Source organism: Saimiri boliviensis, chromosome 12 (assembly GCF_048565385.1).
Source record: "Saimiri boliviensis isolate mSaiBol1 chromosome 12, mSaiBol1.pri, whole genome shotgun sequence".
NCBI lineage: Eukaryota > Metazoa > Chordata > Mammalia > Primates > Cebidae > Saimiri > Saimiri boliviensis.
Window position 1 is genome coordinate 36,633,193 of NC_133460.1, and position 25,058 is coordinate 36,658,250.

Consider the following 25,058-nt stretch of genomic DNA (forward strand, 5'->3'; position numbering starts at 1 on the left):
TAGGCAGATATGGCAAAATTTTGTAGGTCTTTGGAAGGATGACTGTACTTTAGGGAGCCACTCTTTTTAGCCATCCAACAAGAGTTGACTTTCTCTGGGAGTGGCTGGTTTTATCTGGTTTCTGATGACGTTCTAGAGAATAGGAAAACATATTTCTTTCACCCATCTGTCTGTCAGCTTTGTTTGGGGATGACTGGAACCCTGGGTGGCAAATTCTGAGGCTGCATCTGAGTTTAAAGGCAAAGTTCTACAGTCAACTAGCTATGTCTGCCATGGATGCAGGAGGAAGAAATGATGCCACGTATGCCATGTATCTGCCATACCTGATCTAAGTCATTGCTTCACTCACTTTTATTCACTATAATGATGACAGTGATTGGATAAGAGCCTCAGTTTCTTGAGTACTCAGTATTTACTAGGCGTTGCACTCATCCTTAGGACAACTCTTAAAGTTCAGTTATCTCCAATTTATAGATGAGAAACCAGAGACATGGAGGTGTAGTGACTCACACAAGATCACCCAGTAAATGAGCTGTTGAGCTTGGATGCTGATGTGGTTTGGCTCTGTGTCCCCACCCAAATCTCATGTTGAACTGTGATTCCCAATGTTGGGGGAGGGGCCTGGGGGCAGATTTCCCTCTTAACCGTTCTTGTAATAGTGAGTGAGTTAGCATGAGATCTGATGATTTAAGAGTATGTGGCACCTCCCCCTTCACTCTCTCCTGCCACCATATGCTTGCTTCCCCTTCACCTTCTGCCATGACTGTAAGTCTTCTGAAGCCCCCCAGCCATGTGTCCTGTACAGCCTGTGGAACTGAGTCAATGAAATCTCTTTTCTTTATAAATTACCGAGTCTCAGGTAGTTCTTTATAGTGATGCGGGAACGGACTGATAACCCTGAACAGACTGAACCCTGGTAGTCTGATTCGGGCACCCATATATCTACCTTACATATAGTCAACCATCCAGCAGCCCTGCACTCTTATATAGTGTATGTTTAATCTGGCCCTCACTTGACATTTACCTTGGCCGTAGTTACCCTCAATAAAGACCTCAGTGTCCCATACAACAGACTTTTTTGGTGAAGTAAAATAGTAGTGGTCATTCATGCTGTCTCTAACCTTCCAATTACCGTATTGAATGAAATAGTGGCTATAAAAATGCTTTGCAGTGGGTCAGCCACCAAACAAAAGTTAGGGGATAGCACTATTAACATCATCATCTTCTTCCTGTTTTCCTCTGTCATTAGGTTCCTCTCACAGCTGCCGCATCTCATCTATATGGAAATTCTAGAATTGCAGACCTGTTTAAATATTCTCCCTCTTTGGCCATTAAATACCTCATAAAGGTTTTGGAAACCAGTGTTCCTTCCTTCTACCCAGTGGGAAAGGTTTTCATCTATTCCATTTCTTTAATCTTTTCTCTCTTTCTAAATGTTCCATTGGCATTTGACGTGAGGCCTTTTCTTCTTCTGATAGTTTGTAATTTTGGTTCCTCCGCAAACCTCAAGAATTCTGTTGGTAAGTTTGTATGATCCTATCCAGAAAAGCTGACTGCACTGTGCAGTAACCGGTATTCAGCCTCTTTGCTGCAAATACTGCAAAGTATGGTTTAGTTTTGAGGACATGATGCTGGAGTTCAGGAAAGTGAATTTCACTGTATTTTTGAAATTGGCCAGATTTGTGTTCCTAAACACTTCTGAAAGGTCCTCCTGTCTCCCAGAACAATTTTCTGTAATTGGAGCACAGGGAGAGGTATTTTGAAGGGGCAATCTGATTCCTCCTTCCCTCTCTTCTTTTTATCTAAGTAAGTGCTCCATGAAAAAAGCAGGCTGTTAGTCTTGTTGGACTTGGTGATAATCTGTCCAGAGTGGTGTTTCAGGGGAGGTATAATTCCAAATGTTGCAATGTAGATACAAGAGCGTTCCAAGCAGATGTGGGTGACATCGTGCACATTGGCTTCATGTGGGACCATTTCTGGAGCGGCTCCAATAAACATTTGGTACAGATAAAGATTGCTTGTCCCCAAATGCCTTCTTGGCTTCTGTGGAGCCAAATATGATTGGAGGCTGAGGATGCTGGGTTTGAAAAGTGGGTTTCTGTGGGCACATGTGGGAGTTTAGCCCAAGGGAATGGTTTGAAAGTGGGAAGCAGGCAGCTTGTACCCTACACGGGCCCAGATGGTTCCGGATCTCTTGCCTTCATGTTTGAGATGTCTGGATTTTGGCAAGCATAGTTTTTTTTTGGTTTTTTTTTTTTTTTTTTTTTTTTTTTTTTTTCTCATCATAAACTTTGGTGTTCTTTGAGGAATGTGTTCCAAATGTAATCTAAGGAGTGAGAGTCCTCAGAGAGATGGCCTGAGTTTAGAGCTCGGCTTCACTCTGTTTTCCCATCTGTAAAATGGGACTCATATTGTTTGCCTGCCACAGAAGGTTCTGGTGAGGATTCAATGAGGTAATGCAGGTGGATCAGTTAGCATGGGTCTGGCCCTCAGGAAGCACTGAAGAAGGTCAGCGATTATTATTGTTATCACCCATTTCACATGCATGGCCTTGTGGACTTTCTCTCTGGGAAACACGTCGGTTACCCAATGAATGGAATAAGTCTTCACTTCTCTCGCCTGTATGCGAGCCAAGCAGAATACCTTGCTCTTCTGTATCGTCAGTGCAACAGAAATGCTAGTTTAATAAAAAGGAAAGCACCAGTGGAGATTTAAATTGTGTTTCTGAACTGTTATGTAATTCTCCGCTGCATCTCATTTAATCATATTGTATTGAGGTCATGTTTCAGCTCTCTGGTCATTTGAAGTAGATTCCATTTTGGACTTGTAGCCCTAACTCTAAAAAATTCCTCAGGGTAAATTTTTGCTTTCCATTTTTATAGAATGACCTCGTTCCCAACCTGTAGCTTAAAAGCTGAGTGTGATTGCAGTAGCTTTAAATAAGGCAATCAAGTTCAGTTTCACCAGTGCTGGCTGGGCCCCTACGTGTGCCTGCCACGGTGGTGATGCCGAGATCAGACCACAGCAAACTTCTGAAAGACAAGGTGGCATCATGGCGATGAGTGGAGACTCTGGAGCCAAGCAGCCTTGGTTCAAATTCCTTTACCGTTTCCTGTCTGTGTGACCTTGGGCAAGCTTCATCTCTCTGAGCCTTGACATGCTTATCTGTTAAATGGTGTAATCGACTGTTCTCACACTGCTAATAAAGACATACCCGAGACTGAGTAATTTATCAAGGAAAGAAGTTTAATGGACTCACAGTTCCACATGGCTGGGGAGGCCTCACAATCATGGCAGAAAGCGAATGAGGAGTAAAGTCATGTCTTACATTGTGGCAGGTCAGAGAATGTGTGTAGGGGAACTTGCCTTTATTAAAGCATCATATCTTCCGAGACTTACTCATGACCCTGAGAATAGGACGGGGGAAACAGCCCCATCATCCAATTATCTCTTCCTGGCTCCGCCCTTGACATGTGGTGATTATTACAATTCAAGATGAGATTTGGGTGGGGACACAGCCAAACCATATCAGATGGAGACATCATCACTGTCTCCTGCATTTAGTTGGAAGTAAATAAAGCCATGCATTCTTTATGCTTCTTACAGACTCTACGGTAACTGTACAACATCTATCCCCACCTGCTCACAGGTGATATAAAATGAAAATAAAGTCAATTAGAGAATCCTTAGAGGATTAAGCCCTGGAGAGAGGTCACCAGGTTTTTAGTACACCACATTCCCTTTGGCCACCTGCTGGAGCCTGGCACATAGAAGGAACTTTGTAGATGTTGGTTGAATGAATCAGTGAAGGCTCCTTAGAATTTTTTTTTCCTTCTCACCAGGAAGCGTTTACCTTCACAAGCTCTGAGGCCCAACTTAGATGTAACCAAACCCACAGCCACGTTCAGACAGGGACAGAGCCTGAAATAGCCCAAAGGGCCCTCATGATATACACTTCTTCATTTACTGCAGCTGCTGTTGCCGTTTTTAAAAACTTGCTTGTGTCATAGAAGAAAATGACCAGACACTGGATTACTGGGTTCTTGTAAGGGGTGAGGGGAGAGCGTGCCTTGGTAAAAGAAGGTTCCAGATGGCCAGATAACTTTCCTTTAGCTTCACCTGGGGCTCTGAGGTCTACTTTCAGTCCTTTTCCTTGAATTTCTGCTTTGGAGTCTATTTATGTGAAAAGTCAGGGAATAGAAAATTTTCTGTATGCTTCCAGGACAGATCCCAGGAGGATGAAAATGGTTCTTAATACACTGACTCATCAGCCTGGTGTAACCTCCGACTCTTGCATGTGGTGCATGCCGCACCAGACCTGAGCTCGGAAGGTATCTAGGAAGGTATCTTACAGGCATCTGTGCCTTATTGCCTGGAAAGTAAGTGGCCTGTCCAGCTCTGTCAAGAAAGAGCCAGGTAGGAAAGATGAAAGATGAGCTAAGGTGTATGCCGGGCAGCACTGAACACCTCTGTGAGCTAAGCATGCCCCCTCCTTTCACCTGTATTAAAATTCCACACATGTGCTGTTGGGATTGCTAATTCCATTCTTCTTCTTTTTCTTAGAGACAGGGTCTGCTCTGTTGCCCAGGCTAGAGTGCAGGGGCACAGCCATAGCTCACTGCAGCCTGAACTCCTGAACTTGAAAGACCCTCTCACATCAGCCTCCCAAGTAGCTGGGACTACAGATATGTGCCACCACACTTGGCTAATTTATTATCACTGTTATTATTATAGAAATGGGGTCTTGCTATGCTCCCCAGGCTGGTCTTGAACTTGTGGCCTCAAGTGATCCTTCCGCCTTGGTGTCCCCAAGTGTTGGGGTTACAAGCATGAGCCATTGTGCCTGGTCCCATTCTTTTTTAAATGATTAACTTGGTGTTACAGAGAACTGGCTCATTTAGGGTTGCTCAGCCTGATCTGTTTTGTTTATAGCTCACTTTTCTTTACAATTGTTTTGTTTTCAGAAATTACAAGTAATGCATCTTCATCATTGCATACTTAGGAAAGACAGAAAGGCACTGTATGGATAACAGACTTTCTCTGGCTGTTGCCAGAAGGAAGAGGGATATGGAGCGGGGTGGTTCCTGGAAGGAAATCCTGTAATTGATTGACTGGCAGGTGACGACACGCTAGTCGGCATCTTCTTTGTGGATGTGACGTGCTTCTTTCCGGCCATCCCCAGAACTTTTCCCAAAACCTCGTTTAACGTTGAGGATGATGGAGACAATCTGCAGTTTGGTTCCGGGGGAGAGGAGGCAGTTTCTGAGCCAGAGTGGGTCATTCCCATGCTGTCCACTTAGATAAAGCCCTGGCTTAGAAAACCCCAAACACACTGAAGTGGATACTATAATGGGATTTATGCAATACTCTATTAAGGGCAAACCCAGACCCATAAATACATGTCCGAAATTCAATCTGCCAAATGAAACGTTAAAGGCGCCAAATGGATTTCTCGAAAGGATCAGAGCTAAGATGTAGTTTGCCTGCTCTTGATAAGCTTATCCAGCCTTGCCACTAGGAACGAAGGAAAAAAAAAAAAAGTGGGGATAGGGGGTGCGTGGAATGGAGTTAAGGATTTTACTGTATTCTCCAGTATCTTAGATATTTTCTTTTTCAATGAAAGGGGAGAAGGAGATTATCAGGCCTCTGGCTGTGAAGCTAGTGTTCCTGATTCAAATACCTTTGAGGCTACAGAGGAAATGCTATTAAGTCCCCTGCTAGAGCCCCAATTCTACTCTTCAGGCCCCAAAGCCTCCTAGGCCGGATTTCTTCTGTACCTAGTAGCCTCAACTACCTGGGCCCAGCACCCAGATGACCAGGGTGATGGCTGCATCCACTTATGGGCCGTCCCAAGTTCTAGTTTCCATCTCCCAGTTCTGCTTTTGACCCTGACCTGGCTGCTACCATCATGCGTGTTGGCGGATTCAGAAGAGGGTTAAGGGAAGATAGCCACTGCAGACACTGTGGTCCATTCGAAGAAGCTCCTCCCGACCCTGCTTCTTTACTTTTAATGACTCTCCATCTGCTGGGAATACTGTTTTTCCCAAAAAAAAGGGGATGTTGCCATAGCTAAAAATTTCTTAAGATTTTCTTGCACCGTTTGGACGCAAGCCTATCGCTAGAGTTTTCATTTCCTTCCGAGCACATGAGAATTTTTTCTGCCGTTGGGGTGTGACTTCAGAGAGTTCTTCTCGGGGTGACAGCATGGTTCAAAAGAAATGGCTTGTCGCGTGGGTATGGTAGTTTTGGGTGTGGCTGAGTGTGGGGTGAGGTGAGTGCGGCTCTCTCCATGTAGCAAGCTTTCTCTTCCGTTTTTCTAACACAGCTGATGGGTTAGGCCTTTGTCGTCATTACGCTCACTCCTGATTCCCATTCTCCTCTGGGCTTAGGTCTTTGGAAGCTCACGGGCTGGGATTGGGTTGGACTTGGAGGCATCTTTGAGGGCACTGCCCGCCTCTGCCCTAGTGATGCTCTGACCACCGATGAATTCAGCGTTCACTCTAAAAGTCAAAAACCTGATCCCTGCGTGATTTTTTTTTCTTCCTTTGTCAGGACAGTTGATGTGCCATCTCCAGCATATCTGCTTGGGCTGGAGGACTTGCTTCAGCCTCCTCTAGAACAACCAGCATGTCTTTGGGTTTATTGCGGTTTGTAAGATCTCCAAGTGCTTTAAGGACTAGAGAGGTGAATGATGGAAAAGGGAAAGATATAATGGGAACCTTATTTTTTTAATGACTTTAATGAGATATGATTTACATATTGTAAAACTGACACACTTCAAGGATTCCATGCAATAATTTTTAATAAATTTACTGAGCTGTGTAACCAACACCGTAATGTAGTTTTAGGACATTTTCCTAACCCAAATAAGACTCCTTATGCCGACTGGAGTCTGTTCCCAGGCAGCCACTAGTCTGCTGTCTATAGATCTGCCTATTCTGGACATTTTATGTAAATGGAAGCATGCAATATGTGGTTTTTTTGCACTGGCCATCACATGATGTTGTTGAGGTCCATGCGTGTAGTGACATGTTGCTGAACAGTGTTCCACTGCAAGGATGTACTTCGCGTTATTTACCAGTTCACTGGTTGACGGACACTGGGGTTGTTTCTGCTTTTTGGCTATTATGAATAGTGCTGCTATGAACATTTGCATAGAAGTCTGTGTGTGGACATATGTTTTCATTTCTCTTGGGTGGATTCCTGGGAGCAGGATTCCTGGGTCACATGGCAAATTTATCTTTAGCTTTTAAAGAAACTGTTGATCTGTCTTCCAAAGCGTCTGTGCCATTCTGCATTCCTGCGAGCAGTGTTTGGGTGGAACTCGCTATTTTGTTTTGTTTTTTGTTTTGAGATGGAGTGTTGGTCTGTTGCCTGGGCTGGAGTGCAGTGGTTCAGTCTCTGCTCACTGCAGCCTCCACCTCCCGGGTTCAAGCAGTTCTCTGCCTCAGCCTCCCAAGTAGTTGGGATTACAGGTACCCACCACCACACTTGGCTAATTTTTGTATTTTTAGTAGAGGGGTTTCATCATGTTGGCCAGGCTAGTCTTAAAACTCCTGACCTCATGATCTGCCTGCCCCTGGCTCCTAGTGTGCTGGGATTACAGGTGTAAGCCACTGTGCACAACCTAGAACCAGCCATTTTTAATCTTATTATAAACTAGATGGTGAAGAGGTTTATTAGAGACTGTTGTCTGTGAAATGCAAGCATCGGTACCTGCCTGTGGGCAACAGACCCTCATTGGGGCCTTGGTAACACACAGGAAAAGCTTCTATATCAGTTTTCACATTAGCTGCCCCAGCAAAATTCAGAGCTTCCAGACTCCAAAGGGATCTGCAGCCGTGGCTCCCACTCCCTTCCACCCTCCAGTCTTGCTAGCCACACGCCCCTGCAGTCCATCTCCTTCCAAAACGAATTCGCTTTCATAAAAAATGCTCTGTGTCACGCTGTTGCTAATTTAGCAACTTTATTGGACAACGTGATTTACCATCCGTGGCCTGCCTTCGAATGGATTCATTTACCTGCATTGATTGCTGTATGTCGGTGTTAACTGCCACCAGAAAATGCACAGTGGTGCTTAAAAACGATGTAGCATTTTGCTTTCTGATAATGATAGTTAACTCCATCCTTGATCGCCAATGACATGGTATTCCCCTTCTGAAGATAGACTTCAATTGCATAACTCTGTTCCTTGGTGATGAGAAAATAAATTACTTTTCTACGCTGCGTTCTGCCAACTGCTTCTTAAATTTGGGTTCTTTGGTAGATTTTCCTTCTTTTCTTTTCCGGGGATGATACTCTTTTGCTTCTCAAAGTGGGATCGTTGGACATGCGGCATCTGCATCCCCTGGGGACTTGTTAGGAATGCAGAATCTCCAGCCCCACCCAATCTTCTGAGTCAGAGTTTGCACTTTAACAAGACTCCCAGGCGATGGATGTGCATGTGAAGTTTTGACCGTGGGTCAGCAAAATAAGGCCTTGAGGGCCACATCCAGTGAGGTCACTGTTTTTATAAATAAAGCTTTATTGAAACGCAGCCATGTCCATTCGCGTATGTATTGCTTCTGTGGCTACTCGACCTTCCTCTGCAGATCTGGGTAGCTGCCACTCAGACTTTATGGGCTGCAGAGCCAAAAATGTTTGTTCCTAGATCTTTACAGGACACACTGGCCCACCTCTGCTCTGGAGATGGTTTTACATTTATTTACTTATATATATCTTAAATTGCGAGCTTTGTCTCATTTAGCCTTTCCTATTTTGCGTTTATTATACATTTTGGGTCATTTCACAGTTCTTTTTTCAGCTAAGTTATGAGTGCTGTTCAGCCCCACTTTACTTTGAATCCTATCTCTTAGAATAAAAAAAATGAAAATTTGGAAAAGCTCAAGCTTCGGGTTCTGGTCTACAGACTAAAAAGTTTTGAGGATCCCTGAGCGTGGCTGGTAAGCGCTCTTTCTTGTCATTTTATTTTTCGCAAGAGAGGGGGTTTATGGATTGTGAATCTGGACGACCATATATAGATATTGACAAATTAGGATGGGAAAAAAGGAATTCCTTTGTCAAATCATAGGGTCCAGTTAGGTTGGGAAAATACAGGGAGAGGCGGCATGGGAGGCACCCTGGGAAGGGAAGCAGGCAAGATTGGGGGCCCCTCCCGAAAAGACCCTGCCCTTGCTTTAACGTTCTGCTACCGCCATCTTGAAATTTGTAATTTTTGAACAAGGTACCTGTGTCAGTTAGGTTCTCCAGAGAAACTGAACCATGTGTAGGCTGAAACCACGTATCTCTTATCCAAAATGCTTGGGACCGGAATCTTTGTGCATTCTCAGGCTTTTTGGATTGGGATATTTTGCGTTATACTTACTTTTCCGATTTGGGATATTTTGCATTATATTTACTGGTTGATTACTTACTGTAATCTGAAATTCTGAAATCCAGTATGCTCCAGTGAGCGTTTTCTTTGAGCATCATGTGGGTGCTCAGAATGTTCTAGATTCTGGAGCATTTTGGATGATTGGATTAGGGATGCTCAACCTGTGTATTATAATCCCAGCACTTTGGGAGGCTGAGGCGGGCGGATCACTTGAGGTCAGGAATTCAAGACCAGCAGAGCCAACATGGTGAAACCAAGTCTCTACTAAAAATACAAAAATTAGCTGGGCATGGTGGTGGGCACCTGTAATCCCAGCTACTTGGGGGGCTGAGGCAGGAGAATCACTTGAACCTGGGAGGCAGAGGTTGCAATGAGCCGAGATTGCACCATTGCATTTCAGCCTGGGTGATGGAGCAAGATTCTATCTCAAAAAAAAAAAAAAAAAAAAAAGATATTTATTATGGGAATTGGCTCCGATGATTATGGAGTTTGGGAAGTCCCTGCCTCTGCTGTCTGTAAGTTGGAGACCCAGGACCCAGGAAAGCTGGTCATGAAACCCAGACCCAGGACTAGGGTCTGAGAACCAAGAGATCCAATCATGTAAATCCAGGTCTGAGGGCTGCAGAAGTTGAGATGGATGTCTCAGCCCAGGCAGTGAGGCAGGAAAAGGGTAAATTTCTTTCTCTTTCTCTTTGTGGGCCCTCCATGGACTGGCTGATGGCCACCCATATTGGAAAGGGCAGTTCACTTTCCTGAGTTCACCAACTCAAATGCTAACCTCATCCAGCAAAACCTTCTCTCACACACACACACCCAGAAGTCATGTTTAATTTGGGCATCCTATGGCCCAATCAAGTTGGCACACAGAAGTAACCACCCCAGCCGCCACTTTTGTTTGGCATGGGGCCCTGCAGTGTAACGTAGCCATTTCTGGGAGATGGTGATTGGAACAAAAGAACTAAAAATTTCACCGTCCCTGGAGGTGAGAGCAACACACTCGCCGTTGAGTTAACCTGCGGCAGAATTCTCTCGGGCCAGTGAATTTATTGCTGTCGCATTTCTCATGAGCAACTCGACAGGTTTCTTGGTTGTCTCTCTCTCACCTTACTCTGTTTGTGCCAAGGGAAGAAAGACCACTTTTAATGATTTCTTGAATTAAGCAGTTAGAGACTTAAGCCTGCTCAGGCAGAGGGGGCTTCAAAGTGAATTTCGGATTATCTCCAGTTAAGGATGATGTTTGATCCTCACAACTTGAATGTAATTCTTTGCAGGGGATGCACGTTGCTCCTTTCCACCCTGCAGAGGCAGAGTGAGAAATGCTGCTTTTCAAAGACGGCTGCTTCTTAAAGAACTTGAGCTCCCATCCCCTTTAGGCTTGAGGTCCCTGAGTCTTTTGAGCAGTGGGGTTTTTAGGCCACAGGTCTGTGGAAGCTTCCCAATGGTGCTGCATCCTCTCGATCCCTACGGGGAGGCATTTCATCCATTGACCCTGCAGGTAGCTGATTGAGTCTGAAATAGCAGCCTCCCAGCCCAGCAGGGACCAGAGTAAAGGAACATTTGCTGTAATTTCTTTCCTCCTCCCCTTCTGAAAGATTGTTAATCAGGAACCTTTTGGAAACAAAAAAATAAAAGGAAAGCAAGGGAAAAAAAGAGACCTAGTTTGGTGAACCCAGTGGAAAACTATCACATTGCTGAAAGCTTCCGAAAACCCCTGGGGGCAAGGGGACAGCGGTTTGTGAGTGGGCTGGGGCTGCAGATGTCTCAAAAGCTCAGACACACTGATGACAAGAGATGCTTTTAGCACTTTTGGAGAGACCAAAGGACATTTGATGACCATCATTATGACCATAAATGATCTTGCTTTTGTCATCAGCGCTCTGACCATTTATTGAGCATCTAGCACGGGTCAGGTCCTGGGCCAAGTCAGGTGCATCCCTTAATTCTCTCAACAGCCCCTCCGCCTGGCTCATTTTATAGACAGGAATCTGAGGCTCTCGGATTTCATGTCGCCAAGAGCACACACCTGGAGAGTAACAGGGTCAGGTATGAGTAAGCTGTGCCTCCAGAGCTTGTGCTGCATCCTCAAGCTGCCCTCTGTCCTCACTGTCCCTGTCAAAAGCGACTCCAGTCCTGACACAGTGGCTCACGCCTTTCATCCCAGCGCTTTGGGAGGCCAAGGCAGGCAGGTCACCTGAAACCAGGATTTCAAGACCAGCCTGGCCAACATGGAGAAACCCTGTCTCTACTAAAAATACAAAAAACTAGCTGTGTGCGGTGGTGCGTGCCTGTAATCGCGGCTACTCCGGAGGCTGAGAATTGGTTGAACCTGGGAGGTGGAGGTTGCAGTGAGCTGAGATCACTCCACTTCACTCCAGCCTGGGCGACAGAGTGCGATACGGTCTCAGAAAAAGAAAAAGGCCCTTCAGACCCTGTCTGTTCAGTAGTCAGGAGTCGGGTATGGATTGAAATTAATGAAGTTCCTATAGATTGGAACTGTAAATAATTGTTTCCCAGAGTGCCCTGAGATGATTTTAAGTGGTAGACAGGTGAACTTTAAAAAAAAACAACAAAAAAAAAACACACGCTATTTTGTATTTAAATGAAATGTATGTAACTGGCATATTAAACCTGTGATTTTAAAGTGAACTAATGCTTCCTTTTAAAACATGAAAGTAAGAAAAAAAACAGTCTTTTATATACCAATCAGAGTGTGGTGGGACACATGTGGATGCTGATTCAGCTGTTCTAGAAGCATCTTCTGTCCACAGTTGGAACAAACTTGTGTTGGGGTTTTGGGGCAACACACTGGAAACGCAGAGCTGGGTGCGGTGGTTTACACCTGTCATCCCAGCACTTTGGGGGGCCCAAGATGGGAGGATCACTTGAGTTTGAGACCAACAAGGAGAACATAGTGAGAGCCTGTTTCTACAAAAAATAAGAAATCAGCCAGGTGCGGTGGTGCACACGCGTAGTCCCAGCTACTCCGGAGGCTGAGGTGGGAAGGCTGCTTAAGCCTGGGAGGCAGCAGTGAGCTGAGATCACGCCACTGCACTCCAGCCTGGGTGGCAGAGCCAGCATCTGTCTCAGAAAAAACCAATGACAACAAAAAGCAGAGCTTGACTTGGAGACGTTTATGGCGACAAAGAACTCTTGAGCCAAGTGTCAACATTTTAGACTTATCCATGATGGTGGCACTGTCACCCCTTCTCTTCCATGGAGGTGATCTCACCGCTTATTGCCCAAATCCCAGACAGCTTGGCTGCCTTTCAGAATTATTCATGAGCGTTAGCAGGAAGCCCTTACGGCGGCTTGTGAGGTTCCACATCACGTGGGCTGCTCCGCCTACCAAGATGCCTGGCTTTAAACCATTTACCACCTAATTATGCCCAGGCCACACTGCCTTTTCCCTGTCTCTGTCCTGCCTCAGGGCTCTTACACTTGCCCCTGCTTCTGTCTGGGACGCTTTACACTTTATTTTTTGCGTGGTTGACACCTTCTTAGCATTCTGGTCTTCACTCAGCTGTCATCTTCTTAAAGTGCCCTTCCCTTTCCACCCTACTTAAAGTTTTTCCTCTCTCCTTAGCCATGCGAGAGGTCTGCAAATGTTTTCTTAAAGGGCCAAATAGGAAATATGTAGGCTTATGGGCCTTAGGGTCTCTGTTACACCCACTCAGCTCTGCTATTGTTGCACAAAAGCAGTCAGAGGCGGTAACTTAGTGGGCCTGGCTATGTGTCAATAAAACTTTATTTACAGAAGCAGGTGGTAGACTGGATCTGACTCACTGGCCAAAGTTTGCCTATCTCTGCTCATGTTATTGCCTTGATTGATTGATTGAGATAGAGTGTCACCCGCACTGTCACCCAGGCTGGAGTGCAGTGGTGTGGTAACTCACTGCAACCTCTGCCTCCTGGGCTCAAGCTATTCTCATGCCTCAGCTTCCTGAGTAGCTGGGATTACAGGTGTGCACCACGATGCCTGGCTACTTTCTGTGTTTTTAGTAGAGGTGGGGTTTCACCATGTTGGCCAGGCTGGTCTGCCACTCCTGACCTCAAGTGATCCGTCTGCCTTGGCCTCCCAAAACGGTGAGATTACGGGTGTGAGCCACTGTGCCTGGCTGTAATGCTGTTGCCTCGTTTTATTGTTTTCATAAGGTTATCATGATCTAAAGTAATTTTGTTTATTTGTATGTAACTTTCTCTCCCCATATCTAGAACATGAACCCCAAGAGGACAGGAATCTGTCCTTTCTTCTTGTTTAATGTAGTATCCTCAACCCCTAGCACTTAGTATGTGCTCCATGAATATTTGTTAAATAGATACTGTCGTTTATGGGATCCCTGAATTTACTCATTTTCCAGATATGCATTGCTCACTTTGTTGCTTGACTTATGTAAAACATTGGGAGCGGATCTTGTGGCCAAATACACGTATAGACGTGGAAGCAGGTCGTGGTACTACATGACGTGCTCAATGAGGTGGGAAGTGGCACAGGGTGGCCGGACATTAACTCTCCAGAAGTTAGAGGTGGCTTCTTGGAGGAGGCGCTGTCTGAGCTGAGTTTGAAGGATGTATTTAAGCTCTTTGGTTGACAGGAAGGGGCAGGAAGGCCATTCTGCACCCAAGGAACAGCCTGGGCAAGGCATGGAGGCAGGAACCAGCCTGGCTGCATGCTGGGGGAGAAAAAGCCATTCAGGGTGGATGGACTAAATAAGCCCAGGTGTAGCAGCAGATGGAGTGAACAGCAGCAGGAAGCTGGGGACGTTATTGGATTGGTTTCCTGTGAACAATGAACAAAGGGCCTTTCCTGAAATACGGGCTTGGGTGCCATGTATTTAAATGTGCGCTTTGGTTTCTGGGAAGCAAAATTTTACATTGCTACCTAGAAGTGTAAGCGTTCTTCGTCCATGGGTCTGGCCAAGGCTAATACGTCGTCTTGGTTGATTTAGTCTCCACTATCTAGAGTGGGTCGACATTTGGAAGGGAGCTACCTGGTGTCCTACATAATTGGTAGGTCCAAGAAAAATGGTTTCTTGGCTCTTAAAATATATAGACGATGTTAATGAGCAGCCGTCTGGGTCTCACCCTGCGATGCATCTAAATCCCATCAGTTGTCAGCGGGGAGTTAAGCACACAGCAAAGGGCAGCATCTGGCTGTGGAAGGGGAGGGAATTGCAATCACCGAGTAAAATTTTATTGAGGTGGGCCAGCCAGCCCCACTGTTTACGAGGTGCTTCAAGGGAGATCATGACCTGCAAAGCTGAAGACTGTTCCTCCTTACCACCCTGGCAGGGGGAGCCGTCCCCAAGACTGCAGGGAGTCCACCTCCAACTTCTAAGCCTTGGCCAAACCCTCATGGGGCTGGAGCCAAGTTCAAGGGTGGAGGCTGATGCTACAAGAGGTCACAGGAGAGAGAAAGAGATGCTTATTCAGCACTTAAAATGTGCCGGGCGGTGGTGATGTCTACACCTACCATGTGGTACAGTGTCGGGGTGTGTGTCCATGTGTCTTATTTTCTCGGTGTTTCTACGGCATCCACAGAACACTCCCCAGTAATGGTTTACTTCATGTCTTTCTTTACATCCACTCACTTTTTACTTAGCCTCAACGTCCATAAAATCATGATATTCATGAAGCCCGTCTTCTTCTAATACATCAGCATAAACACGTAACTGTTGGAATTTGTCATAAAAGGCTGTTCGTGAATCACATGGAATAACTTGTGTGTGCCATTAGTCCCGTACTTGGCCTTATCTTGTTCCGTTCTCTCAGTGTTGCTAGAAGCTGTTCTTGCTTTCATTTGACAGGTGGGGAAATAGAGCAGTTTAGACAGTCACCCAATTTCACACAGCTGAGAAGTGGCAGAGTCTGGATGGGAACACGGATCTTTTTGGGTTTTAAAGCCCAAGTTACGTGTATTGGCTTTTCAGAGGAAGTAAAGGGTGGATGATGACCAAGTGTCTCCTGGTTTGGAAGGACAGGTTAAGAGCTTGTAAGAACAGGCATAAATGGTTAGACTGAGGCCGGTAAGACTTCCTGCCCCTTCTTGGGAGGCAGAGATGGCTTCGGCCACTATCCTGTAGGTTCTCATGGATTTTGCTGTAGGACTTGCTTATACGGTGACAGTTGTTCTTGGGGCACCAGTGCAATAGCATGATGAGCCTGTAGTCATCCCATGAAATAACAGTAGTCTCTGGCCAGGGGCAGTGGGTCACTCCTGTAATCCCAGCCCTTTGGGAGGCTGAAGTGGGTAGATCACCTGAGATCAGGAGTTCAAGACCAGCTTGGCCAACATGGTGAAACCCTGCCTCTACTAAAAATACAAAAAAATAGCCGAGTGTTGTGGCAGGTGCCTGTAATTCTAGCTAGTTGGGAGGCTGAGGCAGGAGAATCCCTTGAACCTGGGAGGTGGAGGTTGCAGTGACCTGATACCACGCCATTGCACTCCAGCCTGGCCAACAAGAGTGAAACTTCATCTTAAAAAAAATAAATAAATAAAAGCAATCAACATTGACTCCTGCACAAAAGCCCCAGAAAGCGAGGTTAGGGGGAGCATGTGGGATTGTCCCCACCGAGCCACTAAACAACCCTAAGAATGACAAGGGGCCCCTCCTTTGTACCGCAGGCTGATTAGCATTCAGCCCTCATGGAAGTGTCCTGGAGGAAAAAAGTCATCTTAGTGGGTTCTGAATGAGCCCTACTGCCAGCCAGTGTTGGAAGGCCACAGCGAGGAGACTCAGCTGCCCCCGAAGTGAGGCAGTGTTGGCCCAGTGCAGAGCTGATTCTGTGTTGGGGCAGTTTCACACAGGGTCAAACAACAGGCACAGCTGGTGAGGCCTGCTGAGATGGGTGATGCCCCTGAGCAGTGAAAGCACCCACCCCAGTTTAAGAGTGACAGCTTGGGGCAAAAGAGGAAGGGACCAGATAAAGTTGTCAAGCCCAGGCAGGTGACCAGGATAGTAACAGGGAAGAAGAAACTGCATTTGGCAGCGGTAATCACGTTGTTCCATCCAACTCTTAGATCATCGTCACTGAAGGTCCCACGTTTGGATGACTGTGGTCGGATGTACTGTTAGTCTGCATAAGAACTTTGCAGGGCTAAAAAAGTCACCCTCTTGCTGGGCGCGGTGGGTCACGCCTGTAATCCCAATACTTTGGGAGGCTGAGGTGGGTGGACCACCTGAGGTCAGGAGGTCGAGACCAGCCTGGCTAACATGGTGAAACTCCATCTCTGCAAAAGTACAAAAAATTAGCCAGGCATGGTGGCGCACACCTGTCATCCCAGTTGCTTGCAAGGCTGAGGCAGAAGAATTGCTTGAACCTTGGAGGCGGAGGTTGCAGTGAGCCGGCATCGTGCCATTGCGCTCTAGCCTGGGCGACAATAGTAAAACTCTGTCACAAAAATAAAAAAAAGCCACCCTCTTAGCAAGACCAGAGAAGGTGTCCCTCTGGGTAAGCACTTACATGGTCACCTTTGCAGGGCTTGGTGAGCAAAGCACTGGTTGGTCAGCCCCTACTTGCCGCTTCGTGGTCCACAAATCATACAACTATTTGCAGTGTCCCCCAAAAAGATCTAATTTGTGTTTCAATAAAAAATATCTATGAGGCCGAGCACAGTGGCTCATGCCCGTAATCCCAGGACCTTGGAAGGCCAAGGCAGGCCTTAGGAAGGGCTCTGCTGGGAGGTTTGTCTTGGCTTCATGTGGTGTCCACTGGGGCTGGAGGATCCTCTTCTAAGACTTTTCTAATCCTTCTGTCTGGTGCTTTGTTCCTCCTTGACCCCTCTCTGTGTTTCTCTCCATGTAGCATCAAGCATCTTCCTGTGGCTTGATTTTCTCACAGCTGGATGGCCTCAGGGTAGTGTCACTTCTGATGTGGTGGCTGGCCTCCAACAGGCAGGAAGGTGGAAGCTGCCAGAAAGTTAAGGGCTACCTTTAAGACTGGCACAGCATCACTCTTGCCATATTCTGTTGCTCAAAGCAGTCACAGGGCCTGTCCAGATTCTAAGGACGGGAAAAATAAGTCCCACCTCTTGAAAGGATGGGGATGGCAAAGTCACCCTGCAGAAGAGCATATGGGACAAGAAATAGAGCTGCAGTCATCTTTGGAAAATGCGGTCTGTCGCTCCTTAATTGGCAGAGATTTTTCAGGAGCCTCATAGTGATTCTTCTACCATGGACTCCCTTAGAATCTCATAAAGAGAATAATGACAGACAGAGCGAAGGCATGTTCTCCAAAGATCAATTTATATGTTTGAGTCTTAATTTTCCATGGCTTCTTCATGGAGTCCTATGATTGAGCCGAAAGATTGCTCTAATAAGGTAAAGAAGCTTGCAGAGTGAAGGTAGTTTCTGTACAAGGCACAGCTGTGTGGGAAGGAAAGACGATATTAATACATGCATATCTGTGATGGTGCAGGAATGGTTGACTCATGTTTGGTGGTTGGTGTGGGCTCAAAGACAAGAGGTTCTAGCTTGGACCAACTCATCTTCCGTCCTAACATTATAAGTCTGAAGTGTGTCTCATGGAGTCCAGCTACAAAGATTCAGTTGCTGAAATGGAGACACATTCAGACAGTAAATGGATGTTTTTTTGGTTGGAATTTTCTTCAGAGCAAAGCCCTGGGGTCATTGTTGGACATTAGTCTGCCTTTAAAAATGTGCTGTAACAAATGACATGCACATACATTCAATAGAAAGAACATTTGCACCCTTAGTGAAAAGATCTGAATAATTAGCCCAGCACTTTTTTTTTTTTCGATAGTGCTAAACTTCACAAAGAATAATAGGAAGAGATGTTGTCTATTAATTATATCTGGAGAGGAGTTACCCTGTTCTCTTGATGTGTTGCAGATATGAGAAGGCTTGGTGTGCGACCTGGTCCTGGCTACTTTTTAGCTATGACGATGAGCGGGTACTTACCCTGCGTCTCTCTTTATTCACGTATAAAATGAAAAATAATTACATCTATTTTACCTAACCCTGGGACTCTTCTAGGAATGAAACAAAGCAATAGTGTTTTAAAAAATTGCTTTGTGACTTCAGAAGTTCTTTACCTATTGAGCCATTATTGCTAATAACAATTAGTGTCGCACATTTCTGTTGCCTAAGAATTAACATTGGCCATTACTTCCTGGCCTATTTAAAAATGAAATGTATAGGATGTATAATTTCTTCAAAATACAAAATTTACAAACTTAATTGTATAACTCTAGAATTAACTAGGGTTTGGGCACAAACTATAATCTGGGCACTTGTGGTTTATACATACATTAATTATTTTTGCTAGTTTTGGCTCTCATGGGTAGCATTTTATAAAATGAAAGGCTTGATCTTACAAAGACAAAAGAGTAAGCCATTAGATGATATTTTGCTGCTTTGAATAAACTTTACCCAGTCATTGAGCCCTACTGAATGGGCTAACAGTATGAGTGGATTACTCTCATTCCAATGGATTTTAGATTCGTTATTTGTCAACAAATAGTTCTTGGAGGGCCTATGAGGGGAAGTTCTTGCTATGAATGACCCTGTGGTTTCTTAACTCCTGTCTCATGGAATGTTGTTGCCTTCATGAACTAGCCAACGTCATTCCATACTCAAATCAAAGGAAGCAGGCTCCCTCTCTTTCCATTTTCAGAAGGAAAAAGAGGTCAGTGGATTAACTTTTTCCTATAAAAAGTGGGTTTTTTTTGTTTTGTTCTACTGTAACTTTTTCTTACATTTTTGGCATCTGAACCCACTTCAGCATGTGATGGTGCAGTGAAAGATGTTGTCTCAAATGCAGAATTAAGTATCGAGAGTCATTTCAGTTGAAGGCGTTACCTGTTTCATTGAGTTTACAAACTGTGTGGTTACTGCTAAATTGAAAGATCACTGTATTATGCTGTGTACCAGAGATGGCCAAATCTGGCCCACTGCCTGTTTTTGTAAATAAAGCTTTATTGGAACATAGCTGTAACCATGCATTTACATATTGTCTGTAACAGCGCTCATGCTGTAACTGCATAGGGGGCATCGAGACCCCTGTGCTATGTCAATGAGTGTAATGACATAAGAGCAACCTATCTTTTGTCTTTGATCTTTGTGACAGGATCTTGCTCTGTCGCTTAGACGGGAGTACAGGGGTACCATCATGGCTCTCTTCAGCCTCAACCTCCTGGGCTCAAGCGATCTTCCCACCTCAGACTCCTGACTAGCTGGGATTACAGGCATTCACTACCATGGTTGGCTAATTTTCGTATTTTTTGTAGAAACAGGGTTTTTATTGCCCAGGCTGGTCTCAGATTCCTAGGCTTAAGTGATCTACCCATCATGGCATCCCAAAGTGCTGGGATTATAGGCATGAGTCACCACACCCAGTCTCAAGCTACTTATTTATTTTTTTTAACTGAACTTCTTTCAGGCATGACAAGCAACCAAAGCTGCCATTTTGTTGTGACATGGTTCAGTCTGAATATTGTATTCTTCCTCCCAAACCTGCAGCAAATATGATAGGCTGGAAATAAAACGATGCTATTGTTTTTTTGTTGTTGTTGTTTTTGTTTTTTTAAGATAGCTGCCTATCATTGAGTTATTGTTTTTAAGGGAGCATTAGATTATGCTTAAAAAGAAAAGAGAGGTGGACCTTGGGAGTGATATAACCTGGCATAAATCCCGCCTCCACCTTAATTTTTCACACACTAAATTCTTTGTCTAATCCATAAATAATACATTTATTAAGCATCTAGTCCTAGCTTCTGCCTAAGGTGTGCATAAGCTGAACCACTGTTCATTATACTGGATGTTACAGGGTTCTGATCATCTATTTGCTGAGTAATAAATAGTTCCATAACTTAATGGCTAAAACAATGCTTTAGTATTGTCTCTCAAGTCTTTTGTGTGTTGACTAGACCTGGCCGGATGGTTTTTTCTTGGATTTCTGCGTGTGTTACAGACATGTATGGGCTGGGCTGTGATCATCTCAAGGTTTGGCTCTGGTGGATGCCCAAGGCGTCTCATGCACAAGCCTGGCAATTGGTGATGGTTGTTGGTTGGGAGCTCAGCTGGGGCTATTGGCTGCATCAGACGTGGTCTATCCTGTATGGCTTGGGCTTCTTGGCACATGGTGGCTGGGATCAGAGTGCATATTCTAAGAGGTCACGCAGGAGCTACAAAGGTATGTCTGTTATTAATTGAGGTTTGGAATTCCCAGAACGTTACTTTCACTGCATGCTATTGGTCAGCTGAGTCACTAAGGCCACCTTGGCTTCAAGACGGGGGGAATAAGACCCTACCTTTCAATGAAGGGCACGTCAAATAATTTGCGGGCATCTTGAATCCGACACATATGCTGACGGTGGTGAACTAGCACACGCTGGCTTCTTTGTTAAATTGCAACTTCGACGAGTCCTACTGCCGAAGCAGCAGTCCTGATGCTAAGAGAGATTTTAATAGAGTAGTTTGGTCTGGAAAAAGCCCAGAGGAGGCTCTGGGAGATGAGTAAGCAGGGATGGGAAGGTTAAGTAGCATTAACCAGGTGAAGAAGGGTGGTCTGAGTAATCCAGGCCCAGGAAACTGTGCCAAGGGTCCTGGGGCAGGACTGCAAAAGGTTCTCAACCTGGACCGGAGCCGAGAGAATGAGAGGATTGTGGTGTAAGCCAAGGGTTAGTAGCTGAATAATGAAGACCAAATTTCCCAAGCTCCGAAACTTCATTTTTCTCCTGTGTAAAATAGGATAATACTTACTATGCAAGGCTGTTGTGAGGATAAATTAAGAGAAAGTCAGTAGAGCATTGCACAGTGATACTTTCTTTTCTCCTGGAAATGGCTGGTTAGTCAGTGAAAAAAGCATGTCACCTGACCTCTTTTGAGTAAGATAAGTGTCCCTATCTTACTCATGACCTCCTTTCTCCAGGGTCAAGAGTGAGCTTGCAAGTTACGCCTTCAGACTTGCTAGCTATCCATAAAGTCTTCCCAAAGTGTTAAGTGTAGTCCAGGGACTTGTAAAGGGCCCAAGACAGATCTAAACCCTTGCCTGGATATTCGATTATTAAAGTAACACCAGCCACCTCACTCGCACTTGCGGGTACTCTAGCAGCACCAAGACTAAACGTCTCTGCTGGCTGTCCATGCTCATTTGCATGGCTTTCTCCTCCCCCTACATCCCACGTAGTTAACGCACATCTTCACTCTCACTTCCTTGTTCAAAGAGATGTTTCATCACAGTGCTGATGTGTGCCCCTGGCAATCTCTGGTGGAGGCAGCAGCTGAGAATTCCTTAAATCTGTCCTGCTGTCCCGCAGAACTCAGAATCTAAATTCTAGCATTCCAGGAGCTGGGGAGGGTAGAGGCTGCTGACATGCCTCTGGCCGCAGCTCCTCCAGGGTCATTTTCTTTTTCTTTTTTCTTTTTTGAGACTGAGTTTAGCTCTTGTAGCCCAGGCTGGAGTGCAATGGTGTGATCTTGGCTCACTGCAACCTCCGCCTCCTGGATTCAAGCGATTCTCCTGCCTCAGCTTCCAAAGTAGCTGGGATCACAGGCATGCACCACCATGCCCAACTATTTTTTGTATTTTTAGTAGAGACAGGATTTCTCCATGTTGGTCAGCCTAGCCTCAAACTCTCGACCTCAGGTGATCTGCCCACCTCAGTTTCCCAAAGTGCTGGGATTACAGGCATGAGCCACCACACGCAGCCGGTCATTTTCAAAGCCAGAATCTGCTGATGTGTGTGGCAGCCTTCTAGCCACACAGGCTGATTGTGATAGGGATGTGCCCCCTGGATCCCGCCGTCCCCTCCTTTCTCAGTCCCTCCCAGGTACCCTCTGTGCTTTCGAGTCTCGGGCCCTGTACGAGGCACCAGGATGCAGGGCTTTTCTTAGGGAGCTCACAGTCTGCTGAGCTAGGGAGGTGACAGTTTTCCCCAAATAATCCCCCAAACGAGTACAGCCCATCTTCTCCACTAACAAGGTTGTGGTAAGGCGGTGTCTAGTCCACAAACACAAGCTTCTTTTTGGTGTGGAAACAGCATCACGGTGGAGTCTCACAGTCTATCCCAGCAGGGGTGTGGGGCACATAGCTGGCAATGTCGGGAGACATTTTTGGTTGGCAGGACAGGGCAGGTTTTGCCATGGGGTGCCACTAAACATCCTACCCTATGGAGTGCAGGAGAGCACCACAGCAAACAGTGATCCGGCCCACGCAGTCCGTCAGGAGAGTCGAGCTTGGACCCCTGCTGCTCTCTCATCATCCACTTTTCTCTGGTCACTGTGCCGCTGCTATGCTGGCTTTCTGGTAGTTCCTCAAACATACTCAGCCCTGTCTCGTCTGGGGACCTTCACACTTGCTCTTCCCTCCAGAATGTTCTTCCCAACAGAAGCTGTCTCTGATTCCTGATCTGTGATCCCAGGTTTTAGATGGAATCTCGTATTCCCTCTCACCACGGCAACTTCTGCTTTTCCTCCATAGCTCTCATCCCCATCTGCAATTCTCTATTTATTTGTTTGTTTATTTATTTATTATTTTTGAGATAGAGTCTCACTCTGTAGCCCAAGCTGGAGTGCAGTGTTGTGATCTTGGCCCACTGCAACCTCTGCCTCCTGGGCTCAAGTGAGTCTCTGCGTCAGCCTCCTGAGTAGCTTGGACTACAGGCACATGCCACCACACCCGGCTAAGTTTTTGTATTTTTTAGTAGAAACAGGGTTTCACCGTGTCACCCAGGATGGTCTTGAACTCCTGAGCTCAGGCGATCTGCCCGCCTTAGCCTCCCACAGTGGGGGAATGACAGGTGTCAGCCACTGCACCCTGCCTCCATTTATTTCTGAGCTTACCCCTCAATGACTTCTTTCCCGCTGGCCTGTAGGATTCTTAAAGACTTGAACTCTAGCAGTGTTGCTCTCTGCTGTGTTCTCAGCTCCTGCACCAGCTCTTGGCATGCAGTAGGCACTCAATATATGTGTTGCAGTGGGGTGGTGAGAAATGGGGGAGACTGAAAGTAGGGTGAGAAGAGAGTCTTTGGAGTCAGAAATCCTGGCCGTACACACCAATTCCAGCTTTGTGATTTGGAGGAAGCCTGCTTAACCTCTCTGAACCTCAGCTTTCCCTTCTGCAACATGGGAATGATGATCGTCCCACCCTCTGTGAGGATGATTTTTGGTGTTTATCTCCTGGGTTGTGTGTGCGGTGTGTCAGACACACAGGAAGTGTTGAATGAAGGGTGTGATTGTTTTTCTCTGCAGGGGGTCTGGAGTTCTGACTCCCTTGGAGAAGGCAGAGTGAGGAATCGTCGTGGTCAACGTCCATCCGCACAGTGCTCACCGTTGTGTATTCATGCGCCTTCATCACATAGCAGCTTGCGTTGTCCTGACCCCCGTTCTATAGCCAAGCAAACGGCAGTGTAGGGTGGAGAGGGCCTGGGCCGGCACACGCAGTGAGTAGGTGGTAGCTGGGGTGACCTTCAAGCAAACCCAGGCCGCCCAGCTCCGCAGCGACACGCACCACTCCACTAAGACTTGTTTTTTAGCTCCCTTTGCAGAAGAAATGTTCTTTTTCTCATTTCTCATTACGTGTGTCAGGACTTCCTGTGGGTGCCGAATCGAGTGTGGGAGGAAGCAGAGAAAGCAAGGCGGGGCGACCCCTTCACAGGTCCGTCCTGTTTTGTGCTTAGGTCTTAATTTATGAAGATGTCTGACAGCCAGGCATAGTGGTGTGCACCTGTGGTCCCAGCTACTCCAGAGGCTAAGGCTGGAGGATTGCTGGAGCCCAGGAGATCGAGGCTGCGGTGAGCTATGATCATGCCACTGCACTCCGGCCTGGGCGATGGAGCCAGACCCTGTCTCTAAAAAATAAGTATACGAATAAATAAAGCCCATTAAATAAATAAAAATAAATAAATAAATAAAGGTGTCTGGGTGATAACACAGCGAGGTCAGTGCCCTTGAAAGAAAAGTTTAGTCTGACTTAATTTCCCTAGAAACAAGAGGCGCAGCACGCCTGCAGGGCCACAGCAGAAGGCCTTGGTTTTTTAGGTCTGGAGGCAGAAGACAGGAGTGAGGAGAAAGTCGAGGCCGGAACCTGTACTGGGGTTTCCACAGGAAAGTTTAGGCAAGGCAGGGCAAATAGTTCAGGACTGAGCCGTTTGAATAATTTCAGGAGGGCTTTGAGCTCTAGAGGGGGCTCTAGCTGCCTGGTACCTGGCCCCAGCATGGTTGAGGGCAGGGGCAAATTGGCTTGCCGTGTGTGACACTTAGATAAGGTGATGGCGGAGGGGGGCCTACGGACTCTGGGTTGGTTGGTTTGCATATGAGAGGCTTGCTCCTGGTTGAGCCGTTTGCTGTCTCTAAGCCTGTGCTACAACTGGAAGGGGAAGTGTTTTCCCAGGTCTATGAGACCCCTAATGCCAGAGCATCTACAATACAGAAAATGAGTCATCTCAGCACTTTGGGAGGCTGAGGCGAGCGGATGGCTTAAGCACAGGAGTTCAAGACCAGCGTGAGCAACATGGGGAAATCCCATCTCTACACAAAATACCAAAATTAGCCAGGCACGGTGGTGAGCACATGTAGTCCCCAGCTACTCCGAACACTGAGGTCAACTGAACACGAGAGGTTGAGGTTGAGGCTGCAGTGAGCCAGAATTGCACCACTGTATTCCAGCCTGGGTGACAGAGTGAGACCCTGTCTCAAAAAAAAAAAAAAAATGATGACAGAAAATA

The 25,058-nt window shown here is 46.1% G+C and overlaps 1 protein-coding gene and 1 long non-coding RNA gene across 3 annotated transcripts in view; both read left to right on the forward strand.

The window, feature by feature from the left end:
* LOC141580571 (uncharacterized) overlaps positions 1-25,046 on the forward strand; it is a 55,871-nt gene extending 30,825 nt beyond the window's left edge. Inside the window, exon 2 of the long non-coding RNA XR_012512815.1 lies at positions 1-25,046. This exon is cut by the window's left edge and continues 17,371 nt beyond it. This is a non-coding gene — a long non-coding RNA (uncharacterized LOC141580571).
* XYLT1 (xylosyltransferase 1) overlaps positions 1-25,058 on the forward strand; it is a 382,463-nt gene that overhangs the window by 31,250 nt on the left and 326,155 nt on the right. The window lies entirely within an intron of this gene.